This window comes from Vulpes vulpes, chromosome 5, assembly GCF_048418805.1.
Source record: "Vulpes vulpes isolate BD-2025 chromosome 5, VulVul3, whole genome shotgun sequence".
Taxonomy (NCBI): Eukaryota; Metazoa; Chordata; class Mammalia; order Carnivora; family Canidae; genus Vulpes; species Vulpes vulpes.
The window spans coordinates 20,170,202-20,184,066 of NC_132784.1; the positions used below are offsets into that span (position 1 = coordinate 20,170,202).

General features: G+C 35.6%; 1 protein-coding gene and 1 pseudogene across 2 annotated transcripts in view; one reads left to right on the top strand and one right to left on the bottom strand.

The window, feature by feature from the left end:
- THSD7B (thrombospondin type 1 domain containing 7B) overlaps positions 1 to 13,865 on the top strand; it is an 861,577-nt gene that overhangs the window by 653,456 nt on the left and 194,256 nt on the right. The window lies entirely within an intron of this gene.
- LOC112909581 (U2 spliceosomal RNA) lies at positions 2,421 to 2,601 on the bottom strand (annotated as a pseudogene).

The window sequence follows — 13,865 nt, forward strand, 5'->3', positions numbered from 1 at the left end:
AACTTAAAAATGTCACACAACTATATATACAGTGTGTGTGTGTGTGTATATATATATATATATATAAATTCAGATTTTTGAAATACTTTTATGTAGACAATATTTTGGATTTTTAATCGAATAAAGTTAATTTGGAACCAGTAAGTAAAGGGAGCTCCATTTAGATTTTAAAAAGATCTTTCCAATTTTACAGCTGTTCAGCTGACTGTTGTAGGATAGTTCCTAGTCAGTGAGGAGGTTTGAGCAGAAGGTAGATGATTCGTCTCTCACCATCCCAAATAAAAAAGATGGCCTAGCATTCTGAGAAAATCTCCTCCTGCTCTCAACATCACCCTTATCAACCTACCTTGTCACCTAGATACTATGCCAATATTTATATCCCAGACGTGTAATTACAGTGATTTATTTTCTCCCAACTTCAAATATTTTCTATTATTTTAACTTCTTTAATTGTTCTGCTCAGCCTGCAAACTTTCTGAAACTGAGTTCTCCACTTTCCACTCTCAAGTTTGTATTGTACTCTTGCCAGTGTCCCGATCCATCCTGGACTCAATTTTCAAAGGTATTCTTGATTCTACTGTTTCTTCCCAAATCCATTATCCTCACATCAAAGACTGTTAAGTCCTAGGAGCTACATTCAGATTCCTCATCAGTTATATTCTTATATTCTTTCCCACTGATATCATCAATGAAAGTAACAATCAATTAAGTTTTAACAGTTATTTCTGGATATTGGAGCCATGCCTAGGAAAGGTGAGGTTTAAGACATTAGCTTCTCAAATATGCTAGGCAATCTGCCTAATATATAACCTCCATTTACATAGAATAAAATCTCAGTGCCCACACAGCCCAGTCTTGATATGGTATAGCATTGGAAGAAATCCACGTATTTTAAATCTTTTCAGATTCTCCATGTGGTACAAAGAAGTGGAAGCATGGATCATGACGCACAGAAATTTCAAATATACTATTTTACCCATTACTGCCCCTCCCAGTGTCCACTGCAGGGCTTCGGACAGGAGAGAAAATAACAAGTGTCTTGAAAGTCATCATGATTTTGTCCTTGTATTTTATGTCTCAAGCTGAACTAAAGTACTTTTTTGTGTGTGTCTTGGGGAAATTTTCTCTTTGGAGTACCCACTCATATTGACACATTATCAGGCTAATTTTAATCTCAAAAATGAGGACAAACTTAAGTAACTTCAGGCTTTGGGGCCCATTTTTAGGTCATGGAGATGATGGAAGAAAGGAGAACCTCCTCAGCCCCAGGAGGAAACACACTTGACTCCTGGTTCTAGGCTCTGCTTACTGCTCCCCACCATGTGCCTCTGTGTCTTTTCATCTCTTGAATTTTGCTTGATGACCTAGACTTGTCTCTCCCACCCTCTGTGTTTCATATTTAAAATACCTGGAGAGGTAGCCCCAGTGGCGCAGCGTTTTAGCGCCACCTGCAGCCTGGGGTGTGATCCTGGAGACCGGGATCGAGTCCCACGTTGGGCTTCCTGCATGGAGACTGCTTCTCCCTCTGCCTGTGTCTCTGCCTCTCTCTCTCTCTCTCTCTCTGAATAAATAAATAAATCTTTAAAAAAATAAAAAATAAAATAAAATAAAATATAAAATAATAAAATAAAATAAAATAAAATAAAATAAAATAAAATAAAATAAAATAAAATACTTGGAGAGAGGATCTGATGGGTTACGGCATGCTCTCATCCTCAGTCCATGCACATACTTCTTTGATTTCTAATTCAGTTTCATAATTTCCCCTTTCATTTTCTATCCCCAATCCTATTAACTTCCCTCATATTTAATTTATAACCTTCTAATCCACTCTGCCTGTGTTTATCATAAAGTATATATATTTCTGAAGTATAAATACATGTGATTATTTAGCTTGTGTTTTCATTTACATTTATAATATACATACATCTCATTATCACCTCTATTGGAATATAATTGATAAATATAAGTTGTGTATATTTTAGTTGTATAATTTGATGTTTTCGTACATGTGTACATTGGGAAATGATCAGCACAATCAAGCTGGTTAACACATTCACCTCACATAGTTACCATTTTTTTTTTTATGTGTGATGAGAACAATTAGGATCTACCCTCTTAACATATTTCAAGGATATGATACAGTATTGCTAACTATAGTCACCATACTGTACATGAGATTTCCATAACTGATTCACCTTGTACAACTGAAACTTTGCACCTTTGATCAGTGTCTCCCCACTTTACCCTCCAACTTTTGGCAACTACCATTCTACTGTGCTTCTGAGTTCAACTATTTTATCCTGTATAGAAGTGAAATCATGTGGTATTGTCTTTCTGTGTCTGGCTTCTTAGTATAATGGGCCCCAAGTTCATTTATGCTGTTGCAAATAACAGAATTTCCTTCCTTACTAAGTCCTATTCGATTCTATATAAATGACATATTTTCTTTATGCATCAACATATAGATTGTCTCCACATCTAAACTATTGTGAATAATGGTGCAATGAACTTGGGAGTATAGCTCTCTCTCCAGTACACTGTTTAATCTGATAAGAACAGATACTACACTTGATCTTAGCCAAAAGGCCGAGAAGCGATCCAGTACACTGTTTAATTTCCATTATGTATATACTCAGTAGTGGGGCTGCTGGATCATAGGGAGTTGTATTCCTATTTTTTTTCCTGATAAATAATGATGGCTAGTACTTAGCATTTATAATAGGCTATACCTGTCCGTAAGTACTCTATTAGCTCATTTTATTTTTATATCAATAATATCAGTTATTTATTACTATGTTAGATTAAGGAATTAATGAGTAGAGAGGTTGAACAAGATTGCCCAAGTAGTAATGTGAGAGCTTGTTTTCTCATCCATGCAGTTTGATTCCAGAGTGTATCTCTTAATATATTAACTGCCTCCATTCTTCCTTTTATATATTTGTTTGTTCCTTTGGGGACATTGTATAATATTCTATCTTTTACACATATTTAGCATTTTATATTTCTTTTCCAATGGTAGTGATTATCCAGGCCTTATTTTAGTTTGGGCCAGATAACCAAGGATGTTGTGAATAGTCCTATCATTATACCTTGTGCTGGGATCCCTGGGTGGCGCAGCGGTTTGGCGCCTGCCTTTGGCCCAGGGCGCGATCCTGGAGACCCGGGATCGAATCCCATGTCGGGCTCCCGGTGCATGGAGCCTGCTTCTCCCTCTGCCTGTGTCTCTGCCTCTCTTCTCTCACTGTGTGCCTATGATAAATAAAAATAAAAATTTTAAAAAATAATAATAATACCTTGTGCTCCAGAATGATTACTAGGTAGCTAGTAAAATATTATAAGTACAGTTTGTCCCCCTCCCCAATTAAGAACACTAGCAAGAAAGAAAGGAGATATATATAAAAAAATCAGTAGTTGGTAGCGTTTGAATGGTAAGAATGTTTTCTTCCTCAAACTCTTTACTCCTTTTGCTTTCCATTTTCTATCTCTACATTTAGAGTCATACTATTGACAACCCTCACATTTTGAGTCTCATATGCAGAATCAAAGCCCGAGAGTAATTTTTACCTCTATGGTCTGTATTTTGTGTATCTAATTTTTTAATAAATCAGGTACAAAAACAAATGCAAAACAAGAATTCACACCTTAAAATACTTTGGTTGGTACTACTTCAATTCTATTGAGTGAGAAGGCTTGCGAAGATTTTTTCTATCTGATCATCTTTGGAGACATTGGAAGGATGCTTGTAGTGCACTTCAAATTTAGATGAAATAATTCAGCACCTGAACCAAAGCTATAGTCTCAGCTTTTTTCCTAAACTAATAATGATTGTAAAGGGATACTATAAAGCTATGATGTGTGTGTACTGCATGAAGTAAAACTAAGGAAAGAGGTGTTAAGTGCTTCCTGAATTAAATCTTCCCTTTGCCAAATTATTACCACATGGTGATCATTGTGAAGTTACAGAATCTCATGTACCTTAAATACCAATGGAGATACATGGAAGCAGCAGATTAGGGAAGTTCCGTAAGTCATGTCAAGAGCCTGAACTTTAATATAGGAGCAGGATAGAGGTAACACAAAAGGAAGAATGTGATTGGTGGGGGTGATAATGAGTTCATTTAGTTTTTAAAGTCTGTGATGTCATCCCCATTTTTATGTGCCTTCAAGCTATTTATTTAATATTTTGATATGCCTGCTTTAATTAGCATGTGACTATTAATGGCCAAATACCAAAAGCCAATCATTACCTGTTCTATGTGTTCAAAATTCTCTCAAGTACTCTACCCATTCCTGCATGCCACAGACGTTTTGGCCTTGAGGAGAACATATCATTCTTGAAGACTCAAGATGTTAGATTTTCTTCTTGTAAAGGATTTCTCAAACTCGACTGTCTTCCCGTTTCCCATCCCTATGTCATACACTTAAGATGTGTTATACCTTCTTTGTTGGAGAATAATAATAGTAGCAGCAATAGCTCACCCTTTGTCTCAGATCCTCTAGTCTACAGAACAGTTCTTTGAGATTGATGATAATAATTACTCCCATTTTGCAGATGATAAAATCAAGGCTCGAAGATGGTCATTGACAGGCACAAAAAAAAAAAAAATACCACTAGTAAGAAGTGGCCTGCTTCACTTTGAACTCAGATGTATCTTAATTCTAAGCCCATGCTATTATAGGCCATGACACTTTGCCTCTCTCATAGAAACAAACTTGGGACGCCTGGGTGGCTTACTGGTTGAGGGCCTGCCTCCCTGCATGGAGCCTGCCTCTCCCTCTGCCTATGTCTCTGCCTCTCTCTTTGTATCTCTCATGAATAAATAAATAACATCTTAAAAAATAATAAAAAAGAAACAGCTGACTCATAGTGCTTGTTTGCTTAGCCATATTTAGAGTTCTCATTTGATCCTCGTATGCAGTCAGTACTGTCATTCTCTTACAAATCATAATTTGCATATCTCTTTTTATAAAAGTCCAGATAGTAAATATTCCTGCTTTGCACATCATACTGTGTCCTTTGCATTAGTCACCTCTGCTGTTGCAGTGCCAAAACCACCATAGAGAGCACTTAAATGGATTCATCTTTGTTCCAGCAAATTATATCTATAGAACAAGCAGAAGCTGGATTTGACCTATAAGCCATAGTTCACCAATTTTTGTTATGGATAATAAGATTGAAGCTTAGAGGATCTAGGCAGTTGATATTAAAGTGGAATATAAGCCTAGGTAGGTTTGATCTCAAAGGCCAGGTTCTCATCCTTGTGTTATATTGTCTTCCTTATCATAATCTTTATTCCTCACTCTAGTGCATTATGTCCCCCACAAAAGATATGTTTAAGTTCTAACTCATGCTCTTTATGAATGTGAACTTATTTGCAAATGGTGTCTTTGCAGATAAAATTAAGAAAATTGAGATGAGATTATCCTGAATTTAGTGAGGATTCTAATGTCCTTATAAGAGAAAGGAGAAGGAGTTGTGAAACACAGGGAAGATGACCATGAAGAAAAGGCAGGAGGGCAGCCCGGGTGGCTCAGTTGTTCCATGCCACCTTCAGCTCAGGGCCTGATCCTGGAGACCCGGGATTAAATCCCATATTGGGCTCCCTGCATGGAATCTGCTCCTCCCTCTGCCTGTGTCTCTGCCTCTCTCTCTCTCTCTCTCTCTCTCTGTGTGTGTGTGTGTGTGTGTGTCTCATGAATAAATAAATAAAATCTAAAAAAGAGAGAGAGAGTGAGAGAGAGAGAGAGAGAGAGAGAGAGAGAGAGAGAAGGCAGGAAACGGAAGAATGCTGCCACAAGCCAAGAAACTAGGAAACTAATCAACTCTTTCTCTCTTCCTTTAAGTTTTCAGAAGCAAATTTCTGGTCACTCTCGATACTTTTCCTGGTTTAAAAGGTCCTCTTTTTAAGTGAATTGAAATTGCCACAGTTCCTTGACATTATTAGTATAACTAGAAGATTGTTGACTATTTCAGTTTTATTAGAGAAAAAAAAAAAAACCTCATTCCACTCTCATAACTTTTTTTTCCTTTCGTTGGTATATTATTAAATAAAATCATAACATGGCTGTTTGTCTATAGGAGATAAGAAAAGTCTAAATCTCTGGGTTAGGTGATGCACAATCCATTAGTAAACAAATTTATTGGTAAGTGAAACAAACTCACCATTACCAGCTTACAATATAAATCAAGGCAGGGAGTCATATTTAATTTTACACCTTGGCGATATTTCAAAGTTTTTTACAGTAACTTGCAAAAAGTTAATGTACTGTGAATTCATTCCAGTACATTGATTTCTGCATTAGCTCAGTGAAACATGCGGTTCTTTGGCAAAAGCAAACTTTTGGAGGTAAATTTTCTTCATCATGTACTCCATAATTTAGAATTTATAATAACGCGTTTTGTTGTTCATGAATACAAATCATTGAATGACCCAAAATTCCAACAAATAAAAAAGAATTTCATCTCTGAAGTCTCTTTCATGCACACCTCACCACTTACGAGCTTTGTTCTGTGCCTCAGAGATTGGAGAAGGTTGGCTCTGAATGAAGAATGCCTTCCTCCATCTCATTTTAGGTATACATGCTGGTCTAGGTGCTTTTGATGTCTCTTTTTGACACCTTTAGGAATTAAGTTTAAGTGCTGATATGAGTAATATCCAGGGTATTAATGATAGTAGCACTCAATCCCCCAATGAAGCTTACATTCTAGGAACTCATTGTTGCCTGGGCTTCTTCCAAGATAGGAATTTCTAGCTAGATTCCTCATGGATGCCTTCATAGAGCCCTGATTCATGGGCTTCTTTATCTTCTTCCTTCCCCTACGATTCCAGCAGCCCCCCTTCATCTCTTTTCCTATTAGAATTGTGAGTTAAGTTTTGCCTTAGTTGGGTGGGGGGGAGTCCTTGGTTTAGAAATTTAGACTATTACTCCAAGGGACTATAGAGAACTGCTAAGGCATATTTCACCTGAAGAGGCCCTGCTACTCAGTTTCAGCCAATTATTGCCATGCTAGGATGAGACCCAGGTGTTCCTAGATCCTCCACATTTTCAAGAGAAGCTGCAAATCTTTATTTTCATATGAAATCCCCCAGTAGTGAACTTTTAGTCTCAAAATAGACACATAAATAAGAAAATAGACAATAAATAAATTCAATATGCTGGTCTAATATTATGTCTGGATTTAGGTCAGAGCTTCCTTTAGGTATCTACAAGATGAAGCAAAAAGGGCACTTTGAAGCTCATCTATTTCTGAATCTCATGGAATACTTAGAAGCATCTATCTCATAAACTGGCCATTGCTCATGGTTAGAATGTGTTATGTTAAACCTGTCTTTAACAGTTGGGAAATGAAGCTGCTATTTAAAGAGCTGGTTCATTGATCATTTTGAAGATAATAATTTCCATTTAGAAAGTATATTAGCCATATGTACATGTCAGAGCTAGTTAATTATAAGTAATAGTCAATTATATTTCCTTATATTATTCTCTAACTATATATAAGTAAATGTAATATATATCTATTATACTTAATGGTTTCTTAACCTAAGTCCTAGTCATTTGTCACTAAAGTTCTGAATTTTCAAATCCTCTTTTAAGAGGGCACCCCATTCTCATGATGTCTTTTCTTCAATAGCACACCTGAATTAGTGCCACAATTCTTAATAACTTTTAAGCCCTCCAGCATGACCTTCCAGTACAGCCCCACCTGATGTAGCCAATATTATACTTCTCCCCAACCTCAGATTTTCATACAAAAGATTTCTCCATTGATTTGTGAACATTTTATGTCCATTTGCATCTTTTAAATTTAATTTGTGATATCTCTCCCACCTGGATTGCCTTTTTATCAAAGTTTTGCCATGCTTTAGAAGTTATTTAAAGTTAGGCCATGATATATTTAGGACATTAAACATGCTTTGGGACATTAATATGGGAACTGAGCAGACATGAATGGATGAGAAGAGATTAGAGACATGGAGTCAGTTGAGGGGCCATTATAATAGTCCAGGTGAGAGATAATGAATGTCTGGCCTTGGCTCGCAGCATACTTGGAAAGACAGAGATGGACTCAAACAACTGATTTACCGATGCAATACAGAATCTCTCATTTTGTCAATGTTAGCCTAGCTTCTAATTTACATGAGAATGATTTGGAATTAGAAGTGGCACCCAAATTTGAAAATTATTACACTGCATTCATTTTTTTTTTTACTAAAGCACCTTTACAGAATTATATTCTCCATCAATCACTAGCACCAAAAATAGGACAAGACAAAAACATTTTTACCTTGCTGTAAAGCTTTTAGTGGTGGTAAATTATTACCATGTCATTTATGCTGTATCTTAATTTTTTTCACAACAGCCTGCTTATGTTTTTTGACCTTACAGTTTTAAAACAAGTTAAAAAGGACAAGTATTTTGCATTTTTATTTTCACATGAGGAGACTGAACTATTAGGATCTAATATTTTATTCCAGATCACATAAGGTTAGACCTTGATTTATAATCCATATCTCTAGTCCTTTTTTAAATAATAAATTATAAATTTTCCTGAATTACATATCCATAGGCTCAACTTTTTCAAGGTCAAGTTCTCATTTGATGCTGTTCCCTTTCAAAATAGACTAACTGCTGATATGGCTTAATTTTATGGTGTCAGGGCATTATAATATAAGTTCTCAAAATGCTTTAAATATTCTATGGGACTTGCACTTTATTTTCTGAAAGATAAACTTCGCTACTCCAAGGTAGATCCATCAGGATGATGTAGATTATGGTACAATAATAAATGCAACCAATATTTCAAGATCATAATGGTTGAAAGTCACAAAGATCACTTACTATCCATGTCCATCTTGGGTTAGCTAGGGGTTTTGCTTACTCAGGAACCCCGGCTAATGGAGTTGCCACTATCTCACATTTTTGGTCCCTGTGGCTTAAAGGAAAGAAAGAGTATGCAAGGTACATTTGAACTCTTAAAACTTCCACCTAGAAGTGGCATGTTTCACTTCTCACATCTCATTGGCTAAAGCAATTAAAGATCACACCTAACTTCAAGGATCAGGGAGCAGAACCTAAAACATTTGGGCAATAGCACTGATGAATACAAGGCACTCTCTCAGATCAACTTTCAGGATTTTTTTAAAGAAGTGTAGAGAATGTTTGGTGTGTTTCAAGATTTTTTAGGGGAAGGAAATGTAATGACAGGACTTCATACAGTTTCTTGCTGCCACAGTTCTAAGAATTACACAGCACTACTGGTTTGTCAACCATCTGTGTACCTTGTAGTGTTTCAAATGTCAAATTTATTCTGTGGTGAAAGCTTTCAGTCACTAATTTTAATAGCATTTATTTGTAGTATTGATAAAAACTGCTTTAGTACATACTGTCCTAATTGAACAGTTCAGATTGTTCTGTGTCTAATGTTCTGTTTGTCCTAATATTCTCATGTCTTCTAAGAGAAAAACATCTCTTTTGTCTGCCTGGAGGAACTTGGCACAAGGTTGTTAATGTGAAACTTGGTCTATATGAACAACTGGAAATACCATCTCAATTAAATTGCTTGGACAATTCAATTGAAAAGATCAGTTCCTTATATGATTTGGTTGATTGACTAATAAATTGACACTGATACATTTAGTCTTAGCAGGTGAACCATCTCAAGCAATTAGACAAAAAAAAATCTGTCTACCACATATTATGCCAATATTTTCACAATAATTATTTTAAAAATAGATTGGATGTACATTCATTATACCTCCTATTGTGTTAAAATTTCTGTTTATTATTTGTATCGCAAGATTTAAGTAGTTAATTATATGCCATTTTTCCCCATTTATAAGACTGATACCTTCCAAAATATGAATTTCTTTAAGGGCAGGGTTGATTTCCTACTTTATTACTCTAGCACTAAAAAGAACATTCTGGGTCTGTATAGTGATTTTTTTTTTCTTCTTGCCAGTGAGCTGAGTAGCTCAATCAAGTCTGGTTTAGAGTTCCCTTTCTATTTCTGACCAGTCTATAAAATGAAGCTATTTGCTTACATGACTTTGAATAGCCCATCTGCGTCTAAAAGAACACCAGTAAGTTATATTTTTAATTAAAGAAACTAGTTGATACTTAGATGATTAAATTTTAATAAGTATGTTATGAAATATTTGAGTTTTAAAGAGTCCAGGAATACTCTTTCCTCAACATGATGGTTTGAATTTTGTGTAACTTCTAATCAACTGTATTTCGGGTATCTGATTAGGCTGTCAGTCCAACAGATACTTTCTTATTTGGAATATCATAACCATCATTTTATAAGGTTTAACATTAGAGAAGCTTTCTGATGGCCTAAAAAGTAATATGCAGTTAAGATACTTTCATTTTACTAGAGAGTCTTTCAAAACCTTTGTTTGATAACTCAGAATTTAAAAAAACAAGAGGTAATGATAATTCTGGGGCTTTCCAACTTTCCTGTCTCAGACCCCACAGAGGCCTAAACAAAGTTGGTACCGTCTTCGAAAGAAACGTAGCTGCTATTTAGAAGCAGTATTAGGTCAAAATAAAAATTTACCAGAACAAGCTGGCAGTCTTACTGAATTTGATCTACATTTCCACACACTAATGGATCAAGATTTTATTTTATTTTTTAAGATTTATTTATTTTGAGAGGGCAGTAGGGAGAGACGAGAGTCTTAAGTAGGCTCAGAGGGTTCAATCTCATGACCCTGAGATCATGACGAGCTGAAACCAAGAGTCAGAATCTTAACCAACTGTGCCATCCAGGTGTCACTGGATTGATATTTTAAATAAATGTTTAATATAGTCAGTTCTTCCCTTGAGAACAAGGGCAAAGTATTAATCCACTTTCTCAAGTTGTTATTGCAATATTGTCAAAACATTAGCCATCATGTTTCTGCCTATTTCCCCTAAACAAATACATTTTTTTAAAGATTTTATTCATTTATTCATGATAGACACAGAGAGAGAGAGATAGAGAGAGAGAGAGAGAGAGAAAGGGAGAGATACAGGCAGAGGGAGAAGCAGGCCCCATGCAGGGATCCTGATGTGGGACTCGATCCCAGGACCCCAGGATCACGCCCTGGGCTGAAGGGAGATGCTCAACTGCTGAGCCACCCAGGTGTCTCCCCTAAACAAATACTTTAAAGTACTTTAAGTCATTAGATACTTTTCAGTATGGGGTATTAATAGATAAATAGTACCACTAAGATATATAAATTAAAATAGTAAATCTTTAAAGATTAATAAATTAAGACATGATCTAATTTTAATTCACAAGGTGCTCTCAGATTTCTCATTTGGAAGTGAGAAAGCAACGATCAACATTTTATCTTCTCCCTGTCTTATTATTGGGACTGTGTTCTCATTATTTTAGCAGTGTCAGTAAATAGAACATGCCCTGTCTAGTTCGGATGTTTGCTCTTATTTTTACACAGTAGGAAAATATTAATAAATTGATCTAGGTTATTTCCTCAGGCTTAATATCATCAATATTTCATATTCTCCAAAACAAGATCTTTCAAGTGGTGGGGATGTGTTACTATTAGTGCTTGAATGATGGAAGAAAGACAGTGCATGGGTAATATCCTTCGAAGTAGTTTTATCTGAGACCACCTGATTCAGCGAGCTGTGTTTCCACCTGTGTCCATTGTAGCTATCTAAAGAGCAAAGTTTGGATTTAGTAATATAGATTGAAAAGTCATTCCAGGTTTCTGGGCTTCAGTCTCATTGGGTATAAGTCATTGAATAAATTTCTTTAGTTACAATATACATAAGAGATACTGTTAATGGATCTATGCAGTTCATCTTTAACCATAATATAAACAGGCACTTTTTGAGCACCTGCTATGTGTAATGTCTTATACTTTACAATCACAGTGTGGGTTCATGTTCTATTGATAATCCTATAATGACTACTTCATACCTATTTTCATATGGATATGGATAACTAAGATGGAACATGAAGCATCCCTGGGCCAAGTAATATGATGGTCCAAGCAATGTATTCTGCATATAAATTGTAGCGTAAAATATTTTTGTCAGAAAAACTGCCTCTTTCATAGCAATTGGATTTAGATTTATGAATGTTGCCAGTGAAGCTATTCTGTGATATATTTTATGTAAATGAGTTTTTAAAACATTAGTGAAGTTTACATAGTCAAGATTTGGAATTCTCATATGGCAGGTTAACCTTGTATGTAGTCACATTTGATCATATTCTGTTGCCAAAAATTGTAAGTATTAAGTATGTGGGTAAAGCTAATCCTTTCAATTATGAAATAGGTATAAAAATATGCAATTATTAATAGTTCTTACTATGGGCTTTCCTTTGGGGTATGCTTTAGCATGAAAATAACTTTCCTGAAAAATAAATGTCACTGTTGCTTAATCCTGTTGAATTTCAAAATTATTTTATACTCCTTGAATTTGTGACCTTGACTTTCATAGAGATCTTCTGGGTTTATGTCTTATGGTGAAAGAAAAAAAAAATGTGTTGCTACAGGCTCTCTAAAATCCTTCAACATGCAAGCATAGATGAAAATGATCTAAAAATCTCATTGCATTAAAAGAGCATCTAATTCAAAATACACTTTAAAATAGGTTCTATATGGGGATTCAAATCTTTTCTTTTTAATTTTATTTATTTATTCATCAGAGATACAGAGAGAGACAGAGACATAGGCAGAGAGAGAAGCAGGCTCCCTATGGATAGCCTGATGTGGAACTTGATCCCAAGACTCCAGGAACACGACCTGCCAAAGGCAGACACTCAACCACTGAGGCACCCAGGCACCCCAGGGATTGAAATCTTTAAAAGTTATAAAAGTTATATAAAGTCTCCTGGAATTTTATATTTGAAACTTGCATGCCATGAGAACTAATTCCACTTACTAGTCCTCTGCTTTCATTCAGTGGCAAATGGAGTCATGTTCTGACTCAGTTCCTCTATAAAATGAAGCAATGCTTGTCGTATGTATTTAATCTTACATTAGCATTTGTTATGTACCTAAGCCTAAATTTGTTCTCAAGTCTCCTTAGAAAGAACTATAGAATTATAATTATGTTAAACAGATAATTAGTCTTTTTAAAAAATTTTATTCATTTATTCATGAGAGACACAGAGAGAGAAAGGCAGAGACACAGGCAGAGGGAGAAGCAGGCTCCATGCAGGGAGCCTGACGTGGGACTCCATCCTGGGTCTCCAGGCGGAAGGTGGTGCTAACCTGCTGAGCCACCAGGGCTGCCTGAAAATTAGTCTTTTAATGACCTCAAATGGAGTAATTTTTCTCAACCCCACAAAGATCCTTCCTGATGACCCTTAGATGTTTGGTGTAAAGTCATTATAATATTAATCAAAGAGAAAATGAACTTAAATATAATTTATTTTTATTATTTGTTTAATGTAGAACTTAAAATATGTATATAACACATATATGCAAACACACAGACACACACATATGGGGAGGGAGGGGGAATTACAATCAAGAAAATAAGGTCCTGAAAGAGTTGTAGAGAACTTAAACAGTAAAAATGTGTCCTACATAGGCAAAATGGATGTCTTTTCCATTATGATATGTAGACAGAAGAAAAACATGGGAATGAATACAGACATATTCACAGGAGTATAAAGGAGCTCTTATTTCTGTTTTTCTCTGGGAAAGAAGGGTTGAGGTCTTAAAAGTTTGAGAACTGGTGGAAAAGGTTTGAACAAGCTGTAATATGAAAAGGGAGTGAGAGGAAACTCAGAAAAATCTCTAGTCGGTATGAGAATGTGGTTGTCACAAGTGTGAAATTAACAGTGTCACAAGTGTAGAGTTAGCATTTTCTTCATCTCTGCTGGTCATCCAGGATGA